The sequence below is a fragment of the Struthio camelus genome, chromosome 5 (genome assembly GCF_040807025.1).
Source record: "Struthio camelus isolate bStrCam1 chromosome 5, bStrCam1.hap1, whole genome shotgun sequence".
In the NCBI taxonomy this organism is placed as follows: Eukaryota; Metazoa; Chordata; class Aves; order Struthioniformes; family Struthionidae; genus Struthio; species Struthio camelus.
The window spans coordinates 49,243,881-49,268,623 of record NC_090946.1 but is presented as its reverse complement, the minus strand read 5'-3'; the positions used below and the strand labels follow the sequence as shown (position 1 = coordinate 49,268,623).

Below are 24,743 nucleotides of genomic sequence, written 5' to 3'. Positions count from 1 at the left end.
TTTGTGAGTTTTCAGTTAGTAAAGAGAGAAAGTTATGCCCTGATGATGGCTTAAGTGGCCAAATTTACTAGAAAAGGAAGAATAGAGCCAGAAAATAAAGGGTGGTTCTTTTTCCTACTTTCCTAATGCTCTAAATATTCTCAAAATCTGTTCATATTTGGAATAGTTCCAATACGTTTTGGGGAAACAGCAAAATGTAAGTCCAAATTTCTTTTTTTTTCTGGTTTGGCCTATCTTTTTTGTGTTTTGGAGCATGTCATTTAAAGTAGTTCAAACATAATTACCATGCTGTATCAAATACAAAATAGGTACATTTTTGAGAAAGGAAGCTAATGCATACTGGAACAAAATAGGAAAACACAAAGGTAAACTTCTGAAATAGGGTATGTTGTGAATTTATACGTTTCTATGCATTCTTTTAACAAATTGAATATTTTAAAGCTAACTTTATCTTTGAATGCTGGCAAAAGACAAGGAAATTAATATTTTTGTAATATAGATGTCATCTTATATTTCATGCCTGATTCATTTGAAAATGTAGATTAATTTGCAAACAGTTTAGAGATGTGAACTATTGAATTGAGTCCTATAAGATTTAGGATTTGTCATCTTTTAAAGTTGACACCCAGTGAGAGCTTGTCAATTACAAAGAAGTGAAATGAAGTGAAAATAAGCCTCATCTTCATCTTCTTGTTATATGCTTGGTTGGTTATAGAAAGACACCATCTACAAGCTGAGAATAATTACTTGCAAAGTATTTTTCACTTTAAACCCAAATTATTTATTATTTTATCTCATTCCATTATGATGTAGCAGTTACTGTAATTTCCTAATCTCATAACCCAAATAGTCTGATGTGGCCTACCCTAAATGTAAGTTTGTTTGGGTCAAAAATGAAAAATGTTGTTTAGAGTAGGACTTTTTCTCAAATGTTACTAATCTTTTTGTGATAAGTTATTCAGAATTTTTTCACTTTATAAATCTACAACAGCATGTAATTTAGTAAATATTAAACTTTACGTATGATATAGGGAGAATGTCAACAATATAAAACTTTTAACTATATGCAAACATATCAAATAATATCAACCTTTTGTTTACAGATTTGATTTTTGCACAAATTCTTTTAAACCTCTCCATAGGCTGTAATCCGGCTGAATTTCTGGGGTGGGTTTCTTGGATGTAAGCGAGTTAGTATTGTTCCTCTTATCAGTTTTCTTCAGCAGCACGATTTTAATTCTGCAAGCATATAATTGGTGTCAATCTGCCTTTTTTGCATTAAGCATTCCTGCACTTTGTAAACGTATGTACTAAATGCTATTTTATCGAAATCTTCTAGCTGTTTCTGAAAAAGTAGTCTTTAATTGCATTTTTATGTTCTTTTAAATAAATATAAAATAGACCTCTTCAGCAATGCTTAGTTCAAATGTTACTTTTGACTTTTAGCTGAAGCTCTGAGGTGATTTGTTTTCTTGCTTGTCATGATTTTCCATCTAGATCAACTGAGGCAAAGAGAGGCCAGATGATTTGCCTGTGGTGCCTAGCAAACCAGTAGCTCAGTCTGAACTAGAAGTAGAGCTCTCCTGGCTCAGAGGGCTTTGCCCAGACCACCTAGCTTCCTGGCATGAAGCACTGCAGAAGAAATTCTCATAAAAGAGAAATATAGGAATCTCTCTGAGTGGGTACTTGATGACAGTCATTTTATTCATAAGTGTACACTCTCTCTAGAACTCAGTGAACACATATGCAAAATATTAGATGTCAGTTACCACTTGAAGTTTTTAGATTGTGTTTACCTTCCTTGCCATGCAGTTAGTTTTCTTTATTAGTCAATCTGGATAATTGCGTCTGTGCATCATGCTTCTGCTAGCTGATGCACAAAGCAAACCCTATAACATGTCTTGTATTATTTTCATTTTGTTTTATAGTAATCTTGCTCTCCTCTAGTACATTTTGGTTATGCTATTTAAATACATAGTAGAATATTTCCTTTTTTATTGCAGAAGAATGCTTTGATCTATCAAGAAGTTTAATTGCATTTCATGCAATGGTTCCTATTTGCAATTAGGTATGTGTATGGCAGTTGCTAAGTTTTTCTTTCATGTGCTTCCATTCATTTTTAAAGCAAATTTTCTGCTATAATATCATATATTGTGCAGTAGGTGCTTTGCTCACATTCTGGTAACAATAACCTCAGGGAACTGCACACATATATCTGATTTCCCCAGTCATCCATGAAGTGTTTTGGCAACTTGGCCTCTGATTATTTTAATTATTCCCTTCCTGTTTGTGATAGATTAATGCGTGGTTTGATTTAACATTGTTATATCTCTGCCTCTGAATAGGGAAACAAAGACCAGTGTCACTGATTGCAATAATACATTGTAGGCTGTACTATTCCTTTCACTTCTTTTTTGGTGTTTTAAATAAAACCTGCCGAGGGAAGATCTGTCAGTAAAGAAAATTTATTAGAGAATGAAAACCACCGAAATAAGACAATTTGGAGATTAACCCTTAGGTTGACATTATAATATTCGTACTATACTGAGTAGCATGCCATTTCACACGTGGCCCTACAGAAGTGGAACTAATTGAGAAGGAAGGAAATAAAAAATTTGAGAAGTAAAGTTTTGGTAGTCTAGGGGTTAATGAGATATAGGGTATTACTGGTAATATTACCAGTATAATTGCCAGTATTACCAGTAATACTACTAATAATATAGAAATACTTTCTGCAAAGAATTAAAGCTCACTTTTGCGCTTCATACTTACCATCTTTTCAAACAAAGCTTGAAATAAAAGCTTAGTTGAATAAGGTGTGAAAAAAATTGGCATGAAAAAAATCGGAGCATACTCAACTGAATCCATGAATGAAGAAGCAAAACTGGTGTAGCTGGCACAGTAGAATGGAGGGCCAGTGCTTAGTAATTAATGTCCCTTGGTAACTGGAGGTATGTGGATTTTTATAGGGTCTGGATTGTCTTAATTTTTTTTAGAATATAGGCTCTGCAGCTGTAAAGCGTTATATAAATCGGCAACACTTCGCTAACTTCTCTTATCAGCTAAGTCAAATGACGTAAGAAACTTGTTGCCAAGGTGCAGCTGGGCTGATGAAAAATAGCTCAGCAATGCTATTGGTCTCTTCCTTCAGTTAAAGTATTTAGATTAAACTTAGATCAATATGCGAAAACACTATTTTGGGGCAGCTGAGTAGACAACTAGTTCCAAACAATAGCTAGAGAAACTGGCTTTTCAACATGACTCAAAGAAGTAGAAAGCTTAGGCAGGGAGCTGGGGGGCAGATCAAGCTGAACTGTGGTGAAATTGGTAGTTGTCTAGCTGATCCACCAAGTGGTTTATCTGTTAAAGCGCTCAGAATTGTCTCATGTCTAGAAAGCATGGCAGAGTCTGGAACTGGAAATCCTTGATAATTCCATTTTTGTTGAGGAAGATACTTTATTTGAAGAGATGGAGAAGGTTTGCCTCTTAGATATCTACTGGAAAGGCAAAATCAAGTGGTGCCCAACTTGTAGCCTTATAGCTGTCTGCTTCTTCAGAGAGGTGGGGTGGAATATCAACAGAACACATGCTATATATGATGTCTAAATAAATAGCCCATTACAAATCTCATTCCTTTGATGGGTTCTCACTTGGACAAAAGAGCAGTAAAATCTTCAGTTTCATTATGAACACAGTGTTTTTCTTAGAACATTGAGGCCGAAAAAGAATAAATCTTTGCAGGTTTCTCAACAAATTAAGTCAAAGCCAAAGACTCCAAGAAAAAATTATTTGAAATTTCTTAACAGCAATGGCTTGTGAAAGAAGCAACACAAGGTTTTGTTCCTAAGGTAGGAAAAATCTGATTCTAGCTGGTTCATGCCAAGTTATATAGCCCTATACAAGGCACTTAACTCTCCATACTGTAGCTTGTCCACCTGTGGAAGGGGGAAATATCTAACTTTTTCTCTTAGAGAACAGAGAGAATTAGTACTTACTTTTTTCTTGAAAATATTTTAATTTGACAGCACTGCAAAAAATTAAGCGCTGACAATTTCTTCTTTCTTTTACTACTGGTTAAATATAGGTTTCCCGGAACTCAGCTTAGCTAGGCTTGTCAAGAAGAATAGTACCGTTGAGTAAGCATTGCTACTGACTTGTTGGTGCTCAAACTGTTATAAACTTCCAGCTCTATGCATTTGAACTACGTGCACAAATCAAGGCTTTGCTAGAGCTGTGTGAATAATTTCCAGTGGAAGAGTTTTGTACAAAATGACAATGTTTTGCAGAATCCTTTAGATTCTTTTAAACTTTTCGGTGGGAAATTGTTGAAACATTTCATTTCTGTGAAGTTGAAACATTATGCTTTTACTATATTATCTTACTTGCTCCAAAAGATAGTATTTTGAAGAATATGATAGTTTAATAGAACAAGGTCAAAATTGTAAGGTTTAGGTGAATCATTCTGACTTTTTAAATAATTGATTTGATGAAAAAAGAAGGGGGGGAAATTGCCTAACGAACGGCTATAGAGAGACAGACCTTTCTAAAAGACTTTCACCCGTATTGAGAAAAGTTGAATAAGAATTGCTATGTAAGAATAAGGGGGTATTAATTCTGACTTATAAAATTCTATGTGTTTACATTGAGTTCTGTTCAGCATCATTAAACTTTTATAACACATTTTTTTTTTATTCTAAAAAAACATTTCAGGCCTGTTGTATTATTTTTATTTTGTAGTACTGCTACCTAGGTATGCCAATCAGTTCTGAACAGTCCAACATTTTGCCACAGGAACACAAACTAATATCTTGGGCTGCCACTGCATTAGGTGCCCTTGATGAGCAACAGGCACTGAAGCCCTCCCCAAAATCTTAGTTCAAGATGAAAAAAAAAAAAAAAGCAGCAGTCAAGGAACATTGTGAGTTCTGTGAGGATAAATAGAAGCAACTCCAAAACATATCATATACTTTTTTTTTTGCATCTGATTGAATGCTTCTCATTTGACTTTGTTGAAATACAACATCTTAGAAGCTTACATAGAAAACTGAATCAAATACCGTAGGTGAACCACAGTAGAAATGAGAAAGTCTTAATATTGTGCTGTGGGTATAAGTATACCATGTAGTTCCCCTGCACCAGTGATAATGATAAAGAGAACAGAGATGGTTTAGTGTTTCTTTTTTCTGAAGTGAGTGAACTAAATACTCTGTAAAATGGTTTATCCATTCTGCAAGAATTTTCGGTATTAAGCTGTTAAAATGTGTTTCACATATGAGCATATATTTGTAATTTATTTTTCAGCCCCCTTCAATTTTCCTTTCCAAAACTGCAGATTAGGCTGCTCAAACACCTATATATTCATGTGAGTATTATTTACTTCTTGATTGAAAAACACAAAGTCATTTCTATTTATGAACGTTTTCTTGTAATGGGACCTGGCACTTCTCATCACTACTGCTTGCAGTCTACTCTTATAAAATTTAATGGATGTCAGAAATGAGCACAGTATGAAAAATAAATAGACAAAAGAGAAATCCTTTACATGCTAACAAATGTCACAAAAAGGTCTGTTAAAGTTAAAATCCCTGGGGAGAAAAATAGGTTGGTCTTGACCAAGAGAAATACCTCTTTAAGATACATGACTGAGGGAAATCTTGGAACTTTTTGTCTTTTGTAAAGAGTAGCCTTATTCTGCATGTTCTTCCAAACTACGCTTCATCGTTATTAGAGAAATCCTTCTTTTCCACTGGTTTTAGGCAGATTAACTGGCCTAATTGGATGTAAGCTGCTGTGAAGAGAGAAGAAAAAAAGGTGGAGGCACAGGCTCTCCAAGTCCTCAAGTCACATCCTCCTGGTTGACTGGTCTGCTTAGCCAAGCTGAAACTGGTCGTATTGTCATGTTGGGTGCATTAATTGGAGTGCAGACTAATTTGCAAGAATGCTTTAGTGCCCTTTAAAAGGTGATTTAAAATTCAAAGTGATGGAAATTGTATAAAAGCATGCTGATCTGATCATTACCCAGAATTCAGTTTGACATTTCCTCTATTTATCTGTTTTTATTGTTTAGACTTTCAGTTTACTGTGAAAGACTTAAGTGACTGCAACAATTTGTGATATTCTCTAGATTGGTTGATAGCCCCTCCTTTTTCAAATTTAAGGAATGCAGTGAAAATAAACCGGTTAAGCTGAAAAATGTCTTATTTGGGGATGATGAACTAAAGAATGTTTTCAGATCTTACAATGTAATAATAATTAGCGCAAAAGCTTTCCCTTGTTTCCAACGTATACATGAAAATTCACTCTCTGGATCATTCTTACCAACTAGAGACATTAACACCTCATTAACATAAACTTGAATACAATGGTAATGAGGATAGTGAATTTACATTTTCCAGCCAAAAGGACATAAATACAAAACAAGGCACCGTTTTTGCAAGCTCTATAGGTATAGCGATATGCTTTGTTGAAGTCCAGCTACTTTCATGGGTGAAAACCTGTGACTACCAGCAGTATAAAAGATCACTCCACAACAGTTTACAACAGGAAATAAGGAGTATTAGTCATACAAAATTACCGAAGAAGCTTTAAGTGGATTCACAATAAAAATATACAAATTAGAATCTCATGTAGGTAACATAATAAATACTTGAAAAATATCCAGAAATATATAAGTTACAGACTGTTAGAAACCACTCACAGTCAGGACCTTTGTTCTACATTTTATTCAAAGCCAGAAGAACCAATAGATGTAAAGCAAGTGATTTGAACTACCCCTGAAGTGTACTGTACTTGCCTGTACCAGAAGCTGGAAATATTGGCTAATATTAGTATGAAACGCTAAATAGCTTATGCTCTTTCCTGAAACACTTAGATGCAATGCTCTGAAAACATACTTTTATTCGAAAGATGCCTCCTGTTGCATCCCTGAGCAAGGGTTATTGTGCTGGCAAGAATCTTCTACTGTAATTAGTATACTCAGATAGCAAGGTTTCCCTCCACCTGAGTCACATCTCCAAAGCCATTGCCTTCACTGAAATTGTAGAGGTGCATCCCCGTTCTACAGCTAAGCAGGAGGAAGGGTGGGCATAGAACAGTTTTTTTTTACGCCTACCTAGGCTGCTTGCTTTGCTGGAAGTGAATCAGGTAGGCAGCATTTATCTTTTAGCCTTCATGGAACAGACAGCGAAAAAAGGTTCTACCTCCCGGTGTGTCAGTCAATCCTTTAAAACTTTGGGCTGAGAAAGAGCCAACATCAGAGTGGGCTGAAACAGAGTAATTCTTCTCTGAAGCAAAGCATTAGTGTTGTTTCTTCAAGAGCTGCTGCTTGTTCAGGCTGAACTGTAAGATTAATAACCAATTCTCTGAGATTGTACTTGTGTTAAGTTGCAAACACTACTTTCAGGAGCTGTAGCAACGCAGAGGCAGAAACAGAATCATTACTGCCAGTAGCAATACATGTACAAGGAATAAAACAAGTGGACTTTAAGATTCTAAGCTGAGTCCCTAGCCTGACTGTGAATGTCTTCTGTAAGAATGGTAAGTGTGAATATTGGAAGGAAAAGTATGGAATCCCATGATCCTATTTGTAATTTTTCATTTCAAAGGGTGAACAGTGAACTTCTGGCCTCTGTGTCAGCTGAGTCAAGCTAGCGCTTGTATGATATATGATACATTTCTTCTGTGCTCCTAACATAACACCTTTTGGCCATTTCAATTGTATTGCACTTGAAGAATTTTCATATTTGAGAAATTCTCTCAAATCTTTTGTTTTTTGTTTTGTTTTTGTTTTGGTTTAATGGAAGGAATTATTGTGGTTTATTTACTAAAAAACTTTGAAATGATGCCGCAGTTCATTATGCTTAAGATAGTGTTGTTTTCCTTCAAAACAAGTTTTACATATGTTCTTCTGTCTATGTCATTTTATTAACTATTAAAGAAGAAAATATTTACCATAGCAACTTGGACTACATAAAACATGTATAATTTGTTCTGAGAGTCACAGTGATGTGTAATGAACTCTGTCCCTGAGAAGTATTTGTAAGAATGCTTTCATATCATGCAATGCAGTCTCATTGCTACTTGCACAAGATTACCTGTGGGCAGAAAGCAAAGCATTAAAAGGAGCTTAAACACTTGATTAGTTGTAATGTAATCCACTGAAGAGGGACAGTCTGTATGACAGGCTGTCTTGTATGAAAGAATTGGCTCCTTAACACACTCTACTTCTATTATCACATTCAGTAACAAAAAGAATGTACATGCAGAGTACATCTCAATGAATGCCTCAGCTTCTGTTATGCAAACACCAAACACTTGCTGTCTCTTCAGCACTAGAAGATTTTAGGAGAGGAGGGACCAGGGATAGATAAACAGTGGTAATGTAACTTAAGAATAGCATGTTCTACTAGTAAGAAATGTATACTAAGAAAAATATGATAAATAGATGTACTTAAAAGGGCAGAATACAGTTTTCTGAAAAATGGCTTGTCATTCAGTCAGATGTTCTCTGAATTCTTTATATGAAAGGGACATATTACTTATCCATGTGATCTTGACTGTGGTTTCACCTTTATGTTCCAAGATGACTGGTCTGGCAGTTCAAGCTCCTAATAGATAAAAAAAATCAGCGAGTAATTCTGGCACCTTGGAAGATTTGCTGTAGACCTCAACAGGGTCAGGAATTTGCCTCGTATGTCTTCCATTTGTATGAAGGCTTAACATAAACTATCCTTTCACTTGTATAGTATTAAACTCTGGGATTTTTTACAGCTGTTTGACCTACTTGCAAATGGCACTAGGTCTGCATTTTCACCTGAACAGGTTGAAAAGTGTGGAGTACAGTATGTTGATATTTTTCAAGCAAGCACTCCCACAAACTATGCACCCTTTTTGCATAATTCTGAAGAGCTAGTTTCTGAAAAAGTCAGTTTGGCATTCATGCTTTCTTGCACCCTTTGACGGCCAAATCCTAGGACCCACAACCAGACCAGCCAGGTTATACATGAGATCCATATACGTGAAGTAGTCAGGGAGGAATTCTCCCCTCTGTGCAGTGTAGCACTGAGGAAGGTCCCTTGCGACGAAGCTCCTGCCACTTGTTCAAATTTGTGCACTGCATGCTTGTGTGGGGAAATGGCTGATGAACTGGTTTAGTCACAGATCAGCTGGACATACCAGTCTTGCTTCCAGACCCTATATTCCGAGGTGCAGAATTGAGATCTCAGAGTTCCTGCTTCAGTCTCCACATTTTGGACTTTCCTTTTACATTGTCAAATTCCCTCCAAAGCATTTAGCTGACAGCATTCAACGCCAACGGATAAGAGTTCTTGTGAAGAAAAGAGCTGGAAAAATCCTTGGTGAGGGTCTGCTCTTCTGCCCTTTGGGAACTTAAAAAGTTGAGGCTCTCACCTCTGCCTCACCTACTCTGCAGTTGCATCTTATCCATGCCTGTGCCTGTACCCAGAGCCCTGACTCAACCCGTGAGCTACCTACCACCCAGCAGAGCCCAGCCCGGCCCCAGCCCTGTAGAGGCACCCGATGCCCAGGGCTGGGGTTACCCTGGGTGCCCCCTGCTCACCATGGGCGGTAGGACAGGCCCTGGCAGCAAGACCTGGCCCTGCATCACCAGCAGCCGCTGCTGCAGCCATATGTAATGGAAGGATTCATATTCCTCCATTCAGGTTTATTGAGTATAAAAGAGGTTTAGCGTTCTGATGATATTACTGAGCAGTTATTACACATTAAGCAGCAGTGCCTGGTATTGCTTAAAAACATCTGTATAGGTGGATAAAATCTAAATAACTCCTAGCAATTTATTTAGAGCTAAACTATTTCCATGCTTTGGATCAGAAAATACATAATTATCAATAATAATTAGCAGAATTCAGATGTATATAAAGAGTCTGAAAACCAATTTACCTTTCAGCAGAGTTCACATGCTCTGAACTTTCAATTGCCATCCTCTAGCGCTGTTGTCTGCAATGCCTGGTCTTCACTTACATTTCAGGCCCAAGTGCACTGGAAGTCATATGAAGCCACAGAGCTGGCCATCTTGAGCTTCAGCACAGCAAAAAAGTTATATAAAGTTATTAGCTGTTTTTCTGCAGGAATTTCTGCTTCCAAAGGCAGTAACATGCTTTGGATTTTGTTTTACTTTTGTTGTCATTTTTAAGTTAATCATTTAAAATAACTTTTGTGTTCTGTGTAGAACTGTCTTTCATGGACAATGCAAAAAATGTGTTCATACTGAAAACACTTTATATTTTCACTTGAATTTGCTAAAAAAAGGTATTGAAGATCAACAGATTTCAGCTGAAAGAATAAGATATAGAAATCTTGTATGTTTAAGGCTAAAAAAATTAAGCGAGCAAGAAAACTTAGAACTGCATAGTAAACATGGCTTATTTGCTCATGGATAGCAAAGAGTGCTTGCTCTTACTCTCCATTAGGTCCAGCATAAATACAGAAATATTCTTCTGAGTAAGTGTGAAATCAATTAGGTCCTAAGGAGAGCCCCTTGGTTTTCCAAAACATCTATCTGGGTTATCTATTTCCTGTCAGAGGACATGATTTTTTTCACCACTAATTCCTTGGAAGATTTTGCTGCCAGTTTCAGCCTGCAGAGCACCATCACACTATATTAGCAATATCAGCTACTGGATTTATTCTTGCACGTGCAGATTGCCTTTAACCTCATCTCAGTGGCAGCGCAAGGAGCTCCAGCATCTTTTATATAGTTTAATAACATCATTGTGCAACTTAATCTTTCTGCTCTAATCAGCCTCACTGTGGTCTCAGAAAACTGAAGACTGCAGCGCAAGATTCACACTGACCAGAGAGAAGCTAGAAAACAACAACAGTAGTAATCATAAGTCTTGGAAACATGACCTATGGAAATATGACCTATGGAAACATGACCTATGGAAACATGAAAGAATGGGCTTGCTTCACCCACAAAGAAAACAGTCTTCATCTAAGAGGTTGCCACAGGGTAAAAGAAGAACCTATTCTCAATGTCCATTGTGGATAGGATAAGAGGTAATGGGCTTAAATTCAGGAAAAAAAAATCAGGTTAGACTCTGTGGAAAACTTTCTAATAGTAAAGACAGAGAAGCTCTGGAATAGCGTGTCTGAGGAGACTTTGGGACTCCATCATTTTATCATGTTTTTAAGAACAGGTTAGACAAACATCTGTCAGGAGTAATATAGGTACAGTTGATCTTGCCTTAGGCAGGGGATGGACTAGGTGACCTCCTGAGGTCCCTTCCAGTCCTATTTTTCTATGGTTCTGTGATTTTAAAAGACGGTCAGTAGACAAAAAGAAAGAAATATCACTTAACACAGAAATAGAATTTATTTACTGAAGGCAATGCAATGTGAGATTTCAGAGTCTGGAAAGCCAACCAGCTTGTTGTGCATTTGGTGATGATCAGCTGGTGATGAAGTACAGTTTATGACAAGACACTTGGAAAAGAAACAAAATGTTTAGGGCATTCATAGTTTGAAATGCCTGATATCTTTCAAAGAAAACTTTATAAAAAAAGAAACAGAGGATTTGATGCTCAGTGACTCCAGGTTGCCTTTGGGGCTTTATTAACTTTAATAAAGGTATGCTAATTTACATCATGTCAGCATTTTGAGCTAGATTTTCATAGCATTATTATTGTTAATGCACAAAAAGCACTGCTACATATTATACTGTAGAGCAGAGGAACCTTTAAAAGTGTGGAACTGACGTTTTATTTCATAAAAATGCCTATGAATTCAGAGCTTCTACAAAACATGCTCAGACTCTGTTTTCTGAGAACAGCTTTTGCTATGAAATTGCATAGCTTATGGTTCCAGCTTTGAATTCAATTCTCTGTTATAAAGCTACTACAACACTAATCAGTTACTAGCAGTAGAATTAATGTGTGTAATGTGAATAAGTATATAATCTTGCACTGTGCAGTTTACTTTTTCTAAAAATAGCTAATGGTTCTTTAAAATATGGAGAAATGCAATAAAATCATTTCACTGACAAAAAACACTTGTACAGGAGGAGATCACAACATCTGAAATAGCATTTTGTAGTTCATCCTTGCTTTCTCTTACTATAGCACTTATCTCCAAGCACTGACAGGACCTTATTGTGTTGTGTGCTTTGGAAATAGAACTGCAAGACAAATGGTAAGCATGTCAGGCATAGGACAGTATAAGATAAAAAAATACAGATGAATACACGTAGGAGAGCATTAGGAGACAATATCAGCACGATGGTCAGTAGCTAATATAATGTGAATATGCGTGAAAACAACCAGTGGTCAGTATTTTGTTTCTCAAACTATTGGAAATATAATAGATTAGAGATATTCTTTCTCAGTGAACAATAGTTCACTGAGAAAAGACGGACTAAGAACAGAGGAACTTTTCAGCGATACTAGGGCTATTCCTTTATGAGTCTAAAATCAGTAGAAACTTTCAAAAGTAAGATGAAACTTTACTGAAAGCTCATTTAAAGAATTTAAGTATAATAAGAATTTTCCAATAGCTGCCACATTTTGGAGAATCTGTCTGTGTAGGATACTTCATGGTATCTGCTGTTACTGCATGAATGGTGCTACATCATTCATTCTAAAAGCACTCGGAAAATGCAGTTTTGTAAATGTTTGACATATTATGTCAGTCCTGGCCATGGAAGATCTCAAGGCCTGATAAGTGTCATAACGCTAGGAGATGAACGTTTTGTGCCAAAAATTAGAAGTACTGTATTCATCTTGAAGGAATGTAATACCTCCCCCATTAGCACTTTTTTAACCAAAAAAAGAGCCCTAAATATATCTTTTTGCCCACATGAGTAAAAGGAAAGCAAGCTTAGCAACCAAACTAACACCACTGGCAAGTACTCTTAAAACTGTGTTCCTATGAAAATATTTAAATATCAGCACAAAAGGCTAGACTTAAAATGAAGCATGGTTTAACATTTGTAGGACGAAGGTTAAAGTTAGCAGCCACTGCTAAACTATAATATTGCTGCTTAAATTATCTGAACAGGGCATAATCCAAAACCCACTAAATTTATTGGAAGGGCAAAAAATAGCTTGTGTATCTATTCCTATCAGCTAAATTGCCTAAGCAGTATAGAAGGTTATATCAAAAATAGCAAATGGACTGAGGTTAAGATATCTGAACTGAAACTGGAAAGACTTTCAGTGTTAGGACAGTGCTTGGTAAAGTAAGGAGAAGCAGATTACTATGAAAAATATTTTGATACAAAAGCTTTCTACCTTTTGTTTTAAAACAAAAAATTAATTAGAAGCTCAAAAAATCCCAAAAGACAAAACAGAAAACTCCAGAAAATTATGCAGGATATACATTATTTATTAGACTAATACAATGTTATTTTGCTGTTAGGGAAGCTACTGAAGTTTGTGGGGTTTTACCACTGAATGTAATGGTGTTTTTAAAGTAAAACCTGTAGAAAGGAAAGTGATTTTGAAGTGTATTTGCTCTATACAATGAAGTCACTCTTTTTCCCTTTTCCCTGCTCCCCAGTTTATTCTCCCAAGTAGGAACTGGGCCAGAGAAGACTATAGAAAGATAATAAATTTGTTCTTCCTACTATTTGAGTTGCTGTCATGAATTCAGAAGATTTACAAGTTCATTTACTGGTACAGATGAAATAAAAAAGCAGAGATGGAGGTGGTGAAGAAATCATCTTCCAGTTACACAAAATCTTATAAGAACTTCTACATTGGCCTCATCTTGGGGCAAATTATTACTTTTGGGGGAAGAGATTTTTCCACTGCAGAGGAGCTAGGATTAATCAGCTCTGGCAGGAGGGGCCGAGAGCATAGAATAGCAGTCAGCCTTTTGGTTATACCTTCCCCACCAGAAAAGGTTTCAGTTCCTAAATGTGGCAGAACAAGAACTTGAATCTCTGTTTCTTTACCTTCATTCTATGATAAATTCTTGATAAATGAGGTTGTATGTATCATGCAGAACATGTCCAGAGTCCAAAACATCAGGGCCAATTCCAACCCTGTTCATGAAAGGTACTGATAAACTGTTAAATTTGCACTTACCATTTGTTTAGAGTTGCTGGTCATCAAAAGGTGTGTGAGAGATGCCAAGCTGTTTGTCTCTAGCAAATTTCAAATAAGTACGCAGGAGGTGGTGCGGTTAATAATGAGCCTGAAGTTTCCTTAACATCCTGTAAGCAGTGGCCTCCTTTGAGATCAGGCTGACTGTAGTTTTGATGAGAAATTTCATCTTGCTCGAAACCCTCCTGCCAAGTGTCTCAGTTTTGACAAAACCTAGTTACAATCTGTTTTGTCAGAAAATGTCTGACTAGCACTAATGTTCATTTGTTAGCTTGTATTTAAACTGTTTGTGCTGAACATTCCCATTAAATTCCTCTGTTTCAGATGCTTAAAATTTGCCAAAAAGTGGTTGAAAATTCTTATCTTCTACAGACAAAGGTATCTGAAGGAATTTTCAGCAAAAACATTAGATATTTTCAAATAAATTTCATTAATTTTTCTTTATCTGATTTTGTGTGTAAAAATTTATAGCTGAAAAACTAATGATGTATGTTTGATTTAATTGCAGTTTTCACAGATCCATCTCTTAAATGATTCTTTACTGTTGATTCTCTTTTTACAGTAAAGAATCTGAAAACACATAGTACATTCCTAGGATATGATAGGAATCCATAAGCACAGTAGGTTGAAATGAGCTGCAAATGAGCCAAGCTCCTTTTTCCAAGCAAGGGTTATTCATTGGTCTTGGCATGAACTGCAGCAGCCTACGCATCGCTTTAATATATGCTAAATGGCTGTTGACCCGCAGCGTCATTTGGCAACTAGTTACAGTTATAGCATTGTGCATTCTGCCACAATCTTTTCTGCCTCCAACAGCTCTTCTTTCTAGAGAGAGTTGACTAGTTCATCTCCTTTGTCCAAAGGAAGGACAGAAGGTCTAAGCATCCATTCTCAGAAGTTTAAAGCATTATTTTACATAATAATTTTAAATATTAAAATACATATTTTAATATAAGGAGAAAAGATGTTTAACGTGAATAATATTTAGGATAGGAAATGATTAATTAAAATAAATTATCCTTCTCAGCTCCATAAATTCAGTACAGTAGCCTGCAGTGAAAGTAAGCTCTAAGTTGATTTGTAATATATGGAAGCAATTAAGTGGATTTCTTCATATAGCAGGTATTGAGATAAGATTTTTTTTCTTTGTGTGTGTAAATATGTGTATCAGATTAGGCAGATGCTATCGATGTTTGACGATATTGTAAGTTACAGCTGTGCTAACAGAGTATGAATAGAAGCAGGATATGCTGTATAGTCCAGTTCCAGAGGCCTGCTGGAAGAAAATTCTCCCTGTCCTCACAGTGGTTTTTGCTCTCCTGCTTACAGGATCGAGATGCTTATTCAAGCAGAGAGTTAACCAGTTTTTGTCATCACTACTGTAAAGTACAGTCTAAAGTGTTATGCATCTACGCATAGATTTGTTCAAGGTAAACTTTTTAATATTGGGAATAATAAGGGATAAGGATGTTTTACTTTCATTTTTTCTTTCATTTTCTTCCAAGTCTTCTGTTTTTCTCTTGAAGTTCAGCTTTAACCCGGATTTTTAATCCAAAACCCATAATAAAGAAGTCCCCAACTGCAGGCATAAATCATTAACTTCTACTGATCGGTATTGCCTAGAAAGATAATGTTAACTTTTTAAATTGAGAGAGGTTATAAATGCTCTATTAATGTTTGCTAAATGGTTGCAAGATGTCACTATGTACTCTAATAACACTTTATAAAAGGTATTATAAACTGTACTATCAAAGCATTTTCAAGAAATGCCATTAAAAAGGCCTTTTTAAGAAAATGAGTTAAAACAAGTAAGTTAAACTAAGCCTGTTTCTGCAGACACTGCAGCATGTGACTTTATTCAAGTGACCAGTCAATAGGTAAAAGTATGCACAAGAGTAAATGTTTATAGAGAAAAAGTGCCAAGGAGCACATTGCTACAAGCATAATATAAAATTCCTTTAAGAAAATAATATAGGTTAAATTGTTTGGGAATTACTTTGTTGCATCTGTATGACTTTTTAGAAGGGAAATATTATAAATGCATTCTTAATGTGAAGTACGATTAGAAGAATATATTATAAATTCTTTAGCACATAGACATTTAATGTGCTGTGTGCTCTTATGGATAATAAAACGTAACAGAATGTATAGTTACCATCACGAGATAATAATGACCTTGCGGCACCTAGGTACAACCTTTAACCTCTAATCCCAATGGTAAATGAGCTAATGATAACTGCTCTGCCTGAAATTGCTTTACTGCTTTTATTCAGTGGGGGGAAATGTCTTTTCTAGTGGAAAGATGAACTTGGCAAACTGAAATGTTAAATGATAATGTCAGCACTTTCATCAGAGTTATGTGGTTTGTGTTAATAATCGTGTTTACCAGCCAGTCTGAATTTTGCCTCTAGTCCAAACAATTTAATGATTTCATTCTCTCAACTTAATTCTGCACTAATTTTAAAACTAGCTTCAAAGAATACCCTCTGATTTTTGTGAAAGATGGTTTTAGTAAAGTGGACCTATTTTTTTATTTAACAGCCATTCAGATTATGTCATCAATAATATGCAGAAGAACTAAGGACATTAATAACCTGGAATTACCAAAAATAACAATGCTAACAACCTAGTCATTAATGAGAATTACTAGACTTGTTACTATAGAAACAGGCAAGAAGCAAACAGAAATTATGTGTAATTTCTCTTTCCCAAATGTGACACATATTATATCATTACCATAGTAATGATATTATTACCCCAAATGTATTAACCTAAAAAGCTACTTACCCTGAGAGGACACCTCCACACCTGAAAAAGCTGACATGCACATTCTGCTGTTGATCTTCAGTGGAGCTCCACAAACAAATAAAAAAACCTGAAACCCAGCTGGCAAATTTACCAAGCAAAAGTGGTGGAGTTGCCTCAGGACACTTACCGGGAGTTTGCCCTTCTTATGGCCAGGGCAAATTAAGCTGCCAATCACAGTGAACAATAAGAGGCCAAAGGTAAAAGTCAGTTTGGTCTGCTGTCCTTTTTTGGTATGAGCAGTAGTAATTGTTGACTCAGACGGGAAGCAAGACAAAACTGAACTCACAAAAAGGCTGATTATTGCTGCTGCTGGAGCCACTGGTCCCTTTAGCCATTTCTCAGGAATACCAAAGAACCAGCAGGAAAATTTAGACAAGAAAGCTTTACCTAGGTGACAAGAATTTCTGTTTGCTTGTATACCTTTCCTCTACCTGTACTGGAAAGCCAAACTGAGCATTTCTATAGGAATGAAAAATTATTATGTGTTGAGTAAATATAGGAAAAGATTTCCATGAGTGGGTACACAAAAGATTGCCTCGACAAAAGGAATCAGGGACAACTTCTGCAGCAACCACTACTAGCACAAGCAGCAACAAATATGAATTCATAGCCTTATCGTTTCCCATTAGTTTCACTTTTCCACTGCTACTGTCACAGACAAGAAAAAAATCCCTTGTACTAAGAAGCTACAGGCAGCTAAGGGACAATAGTGATGAGGCCTTTCACATTTAGAATAGGAATGAAAAGTATTCACTAATGTCTTGTCACTGACTCATTCAGCAGGTACTTCTGACTTCAGGCAAAGGGTTTGCTGTTATTCCATTATTAACTTTTGTTAAGGCTTGTTTATTGCTTCAGGTCTTGTCACACTTCCATTGCCATAAAAATGAAAGCCAGACTTTACAGGTTCTTGCTGTGGAAATTGTAAAGAACAGATCACTGAGAACCTGAGGAAAGTTATCGTTCCTAACTTCTGCCAGAGTGACACTTTAATACACACATTCATCAGTTGTTGTTCTTCCTCATCACCACTTGTTAATCTCTCTCATTTTTGAAATTTCTAGAAAATCTGTGATAGTAATTGGTTAGTTATCTAGATTTAGCTTTTAGGGTCTCAAAATGTTGTGGTAACTTGTGTCCCTAATTGATTCAGGTTGGAAGCTACTATTATTAATTTGGTAATTCAGGCTGATCATGAGGAGTTTATGAACTCATATCCTAGCACAGAGAGCTGAAGAGACCATTGCGCAGAAATTGAGTTGCTTAGTGGTGAGGGCATGAGGGTAAGCAAGCCTCAAGGTAAGGGCATGTAAGCATTGTATGCCTGATTGAAAAATAAGAAAGTTGTCAGTGTTGTGGGAGAGAGAGTGTTTGTAAGGGCCAATAAAAAGAATAAATAGAACATCAGTATAACCGATGAGCCCCTGAAGATATATTAACAGTTCCTAAATGAATTCACAACTTCATTGCTTCTGTTGCAATGGTAGAGTGGTTAAAAGAAGGAGAAAAAGACATGTTTTTCTTGCAGAAAGTCTGCTAGTTGTTACCAGACAACTTCAGAAAATTTGCACACAAAAAAAATCATTATGCTTAGAGAAATTATGCAATATAGCTCCAAATGAAGATTCTGTTTATGATGGTAGAGAACAATTATGCAAAGCACGCAGGTGTTTTCTGTTACAAGATTTACAATTTTGTATCTTAAAATGCCAGGAGATTTAAATGCAACTTGAACAACCACACCTAGATCTTTCTTTATATGCCTTTTTTGGCACTGAAAAATGCACACCTTCTACAAAATGCAACAAACGTTTATTTAGCAAATGCGTAGTCGTCCCTTTGGCACAAAATATTACTCAGCTTCTAAGGCAATACATTATATTATACCCAATAGAGTGCAGACAATTACCTGTAAACCTTACATATGTAGAGGAAGCACTCTTTCCTGAAGCTGTGTGCTGAAAATTCATGCAAGACAGCTTTTACTTGCAGAGCCATGTTCATCTATCCTGTGTTTTGATGTGCTACCAAGATTGCAAATCATGCTCAGCAATAGCTCTTCCTTTGAAAAGCAAGGGAGTAGAATGAATGAGAGAAATGTTGATTTTGCTCAGAGCACTGTAAGGGAAGGAGCCAACAATCCAGGCCTCGAACAAGCAATCAAGATTTAGAACTTACTGTGTAACACTGAGTTACAAAAACAAGAAGAGGCATGATGAGTATACAGCCATGAACGGAACTTGGAAAAAAGCCCTAATGACTGACAGCAAGCGTTATTTTAGTGATAGTACTCTGGTGAAAACGCTCTGGTGGAACTTGCATGAAGATATGTGCACGCTACAGTCTTCTGTCACCACCCCTGGACACAACGCCTAGCTAATAATTAATGAGGCAGCAATTCATGCCTAATGGCATAAACAGTTGGTTACTCCTTTGAATAAGAATTCGAGCTTGATTGACTTAGAGCCACTGTTTGTAACCTTATAAAACCACAATCATTGATTTATTCACCTCTCGAATTGGCAATACTGTGTATCGAGAAACCCTGAAGCGGATAAGTGCTTCTGATGTTCAGCCCACAAAGTGAATTAATGGCAAGAGTTGGAGATCTCAATTTAGGAATCATAGAATAATATTACATTATGTAATATTTCCCTTTTGCAGTGAAAGAGACCTTGAGGATACCTCACTGAAATTGTAAGAGATACCTAGAATATCTGGGTATTCCTTTAACCTGTTAAACCTTTTGAGAGCCATTTGCTTTTGCTGGGCATCTGGAATAGGTTCTGGTTAAAACAATGGTCTAGATTTTATGCTTGTCAAGACTTTTTTTAAAAGACTATTGTTATATATGTATGTAAATAAGCTGATTTCTTGCCTGATATTTTAGTTAATTAACTGTCTTCTGAAGCTTTTAAAGAGGAATTTAACTAGAACCTTCTACTTTCATCAGACAAACTGATTTAAGCTTGAATACACTGCCGTTTAAATTAGTATCCTGCTGATGCCAAGACACTGAAGCAAATGAACCAGCAAGCCTCACCTGCATGCAGGATACAGCTGAAGACTTGCAAAGACTTCAGAACGTGTAAACCAGAGTTATGAGTTTCAGGAATTACAGTCATGTGAAGCGGCATTAAAAGAAAACAAAACTCAGAACCATTACCTAATGAAAGCGGTCAAACAAAAAATTAGTCTCTACTGTAATTATATCTGTACACATTTTCAAAGTGAAAATTTCTGATTGGAAGTAGAGTTCAAGATATAAGAGAAATGCCTACATTCTTTAAATGTTGAGTTCTTGAATTTTGTTCTCTTTTTGGTTTTGGTCTGGTTAAATAATTTTTTGATGCAAATATATTTTCTCCTTGCTCAGTAGATCAAAATATATCTTATCTGTAAAGTCACTACTGAGCTGAGTTACTCTTAAAATATCTTGCTTTTATAAAAGACATTAAGAATGTCCTAATCTAGAAGCAGCTAAATACTATCAGACAACTAGCTAGATTAAGGTTTTATTTGTTTTTTGGATTTTTTTTTGCGTTAGAACTCAGGATGACAAATAGGCTTGGGCAGAAAGGAGATTAAACAAATCCTATTCCTTACATGGAGTCAGGAAAGAAAGTGATCACAATAATATTGATAAAAATCATATCCGAAATATAGCTGAAGGAGTATACAGCACAGACTTGTTACTCTAAAAAAAAAAGCCAGGGAGAATCTCTACAGTTGGCCTCTACTTGGAGTATATTGATATTTTCTTCCAGGTTTATTGGAAACAAAACCTTTTTCTGAGTGATATTGTTCGGACAAAACTTCCAAATAAGAGTGCTGAAACCTTAGATGAACTTTTTAGTCACTACTAGACAGACATTGACTCTAGAAACTTGTGCATTCCTTTCCCAAATTCTTCTGAGCTATTATGTTTTCTCTTTTTGTCACATTCTTTGCTTCTCTTTTTTGTCTTTTAGAAAAACTTTGAAAACTTCACCTTCACCACGATCAGAGCAGGCTCAGAGCTCCTCAGCAGAATAGACATATGGAAATTTGCTTTCTCTGAGGAAAAGGACAAAATAATTTATTTCATTCTCATACTTTGAATGGGAAATTCAAAACTGCAGCAGCAAAAGAGGCATTCCCAGGGTGCTTAGGAGTGAGGACTGAGAATCAGTAAAGACATTTTGGGAAAACGTAAGGAGAGGAGAGAATGGATAATGGCCTTAAAAGGTCAGTAGGATTTTAGAGGAGATAAGGGACAGTTGGAAAGATCACGTGCCTCATGCATCAGTCTGTGCCCACCTTCCTTCAATTCCCAATAGTCCTTCCTTGTACAAACTCCTGTGTGCACAAATGTGAGGCAAGATAATGGCAGAGAAGGAAGCAGGGAGGAAGAAAACCTGGGCATGGGAAGATCCCGCAGACCCTGGTGCAGACACGGCTGCTCCTTGTTGCCCTTGAGGTCCAGAAGCAGGCTCGGCTCCAGCAATGGTACAAGGTGCTACCACCACCACCAATTCCCTTAGTAAGAGCCACCACCTTATTCACCCCAATGGTTCCCTTGTGAGGTTAAGAAATAAAGTGGATATGAACTGTTTCAATGAAATACTACTTGAGCAGTCCATTTCAATCCTTTCCAGCAGTGGCAAAGCAGTCAGCAGGGCCACGGGCCTCCTTTAGCAGAACTGGTTTGCTATCCCAAGAGCCTCCTTTGGTAGAATTGGTCACAATCCTGCTGACCAAGCAAATTGCTTATTTTGCATATGACTACAACCCTAGAGCAGAAAAGGGAAAAAAAATCAAAGAAGTTTTCACATGTTGAGAAGAGGGTTTCTTGATTGGCTCTTTTATGCTATGGTGTGACAGCTCAGCAAATCCTATGCTTTTAAATAAATATAGCCTCTAAATAACATGTCCATATAACCAATGATCAAAATTATTCGGATGGTTACAGCTGTAAGAAATTTCTACAAATGTATTACTTAACGGAGAACTATGTATAGAGGAGCACTCTATCTAATCATTTTCATAAGAATTATTTTTTTAATCTATTAAACAGCACATGCATGCAGATTAATATGACACAAGGCCAAAGCTGATGAATGAACACTTTTTTGCAAAATAAAATGCGTACAAATGTGACCTTATTGCACTGGCAGGGGGTGAATTGCAGTTCAGTGTGAAAATCTGAGAATATATCTTGAAGTTTTAAATAGAATTCTCTTGGTTCACTGAAACCATGAAATAGGATTGAGGATTTTTTTTTTTTTAATGCTGTGATCTTCTCCCAGAGAACCATCTTCTCCTCCCACTTGTGTCTGTTACGACCTACAGGAAGCTCAGCAGTGGCATACGCGGAAAACGTTCACTACTGACTCACATGAAAAATCAAACTCATTCATTTTCTTCCAGCCAAAAAAGGAAAAATCACCACAAAGGACCATTCTCATTTAGTATTCTCTTTCCTAGTTGCTGAGTGCTGTTAGAAATTCCATTGACACACCTCAACAGGAAAACATGCTGACCATAGTTTTCAAGAGACGTTATAGTGTTGGCTTAGGGATGTTATTGACTTTTCCCAGCTGTTTTTATTTATTCTTTAAAATGTTGCTACTGTGGGTTAAGATTTCACAATCACTCTTTCCTCCTGGCAATCAGACATTAATTTATAATCTGTACAGAAAATGGATCTAACTGGAGAGCAAATGCAGGCAGTATGTAAGGGAAATGTTTGGGTATGTGAATAATGCAAGCCTTGATAGATGTTACATAACAAATGCATCAAATAAAAATTTGGATTAAAAAAAATTAGTGAAACCTTGACATTCCCAAGTTTTCTGAGACCCCAAGTTACAACTTAGATCACACTAATATAGCAGCTTGGCTACCACTCTACACATTGTTGCATGGGGGCTGGGTCCAGGCTCCAGCTCAAAAGAGGCCGTCCAGCTGTGCCTTTCTATCCTAAACTATATTGACTTAAAGATTTCTTACGTTTCTGCAAACCTTAGGTAGACAGGATTGTGTTTTAGCAGGTGTTAGATAATTGCCCTTGCTAACCCAGAGCTGGACTGAACCAGAAAATTCAATGTGCCTGATTTATGCACTCACATTTTCCAATATAAAACTGGCTTCAAAGTAAAGGAAAACTATCTAAATGTCTTATTTACCTTTGTGTTTGGGACTAAAGGTACGTGACTTTGTCATCAAAGGAACCTGTGATGTTGAAGTGAAATTAAATTTGTGCCTAAAATGCCTAGACAGTATACAAGATTTTCAAAAACAACCTGAAAAGTTATCATTTCTTTCTTCTTTACTTGTGCTAAGGAGAAGTGACTTAGCTATCACTGAGGCTTATTAGAATCCTGTAATATAACGAAAATGAAATGCATTGTGCCCAATATGCCTTAGTTTTCATAATAATGACAACACATATGCTGTATTTCTTTCTTTGTTTTCTTTGTGTCAAGGATATAAACTGTCTTTCTGCCATCATAAACTGTGAATAATGTATGAAATAAATAAAAAAAAAGATGCAAAATATGAATAGAAGTAGGCTGTGGAGGAGACCCATATGTTCTACTTTGGGATGGGCCTGATTCACAGCCTGTCAAAGTCAGTGCCAAGACTCCTGTGGAAATTAATGGGCTTTGATCAGGACCTACAGTCACAAATTTTGGGCCGCAGGTTCTTAAGTAATAAAAAAGAAAACAACTTGTAAATGAACACTATTCTTTTCCTTTGTGTGGCTCCTCAGGTGCTAAGAGCTCTCTTGGCACTTGAAGTTTGACTTCTTTGTTGCTGCTTCCCACACTTGGCCTTGTTACCTGTGGAAGATATGTGTTTAAGGGTATTGTGTTTAAATACCATTATTTAAACTCCAGATAGGGTAACGGAGTATCTAATGTCAAACTCATTGTTAAATTCAGAGGATTCCTGAGAGTTTAATGAAATATATTATCTTTAACTCGATGTTCATTAGACAGAAGAGTACCTCTGTTTTGAGCTTTGATTTGTTAGTCCCTTGAGTCATCACTTAATACATATTTGACATTTAAAAATAATACTTCTCGCAAAAGGGGCCAGCTTGTGTACACCGGGCCTGGAAAGCAAAATGTCTGCTTTGAGCTCCCACTCGCAGTTGTAACAAAGCTAATGAGTAACATGTAGGAATGCCAACTCCCATGAATTAGTGATGAGTAATGGGATTTTGGCTGGGATTGCACGATGACATGGGAACCTCCAGGCCTCTGAAGAATTCTGGCTCTGTCACAGGGAAAACCTTTCATATTGCCTTCTTCTTGTGCTTGCCTGCTTCCTGAGGAAAGGAGCCAGTGAAGCCTGCTGTGCGGAGGGCTTTCTCTTCTTCTTAGCCTGACGCTTCTCAGAAGAAGGAAGAAGAGAAGAGAGAGCTGAAAAAAGTATATTAGGATAAAAATCTGTTTGCTTCTTTCCTCACCTTCCACAAGCAGTGGGAGAGGTCCTCCGCTTCTTGCTGCGTCTGCTTGCTGGAAAAAGAAAAAAGGGAACATCCTGCAGGGTTCATGATTAGCCCATGCTGGTAAAAGAAAAGGGAAAAAAGGACTCTACAAGAAGCAGAAGTAGGGCTGGAGCACTGGGAAGAATTGACAAAAGACTGGGAACATGAGATTGAGTGAAAGTTTGAGAGAAATGTGAACAGAGGGCAGAGCTCCAGAAGAAATCTCGTAGCATGCCTGGCTGAGCACAGGGTGCAGAAGGGTGCCAGAGAGCCAGTCTGATGGAGGAGGGGAATAGAAGCTGGTGCAGGGCTGAGGGAGCTGAGAAAATGGAATTATTTGCTAAGGACATCGGAAGAGAAGAGGAAACAAGAGATTA

The 24,743-nt window shown here is 36.7% G+C and overlaps 1 long non-coding RNA gene across 6 annotated transcripts in view; it reads right to left on the bottom strand.

Moving 5' to 3' along the window:
• LOC104145945 (uncharacterized) overlaps nucleotides 1-17,003 on the bottom strand; it is a 48,031-nt gene extending 31,028 nt beyond the window's left edge. For 3 of the 6 annotated variants that reach the window (XR_694498.2, XR_694492.2, XR_694493.2), the window contains exons 1-2: nucleotides 16,869-17,003; nucleotides 9,919-10,056 (exon numbers count right to left, since the gene is read on the bottom strand). This is a non-coding gene — a long non-coding RNA (uncharacterized lncRNA). The other 3 variants (XR_694494.2, XR_694495.2, XR_694496.2) reach the window with 3 other exon arrangements.
• Nucleotides 17,004-24,743: the final 7,740 nt, after the last annotated feature.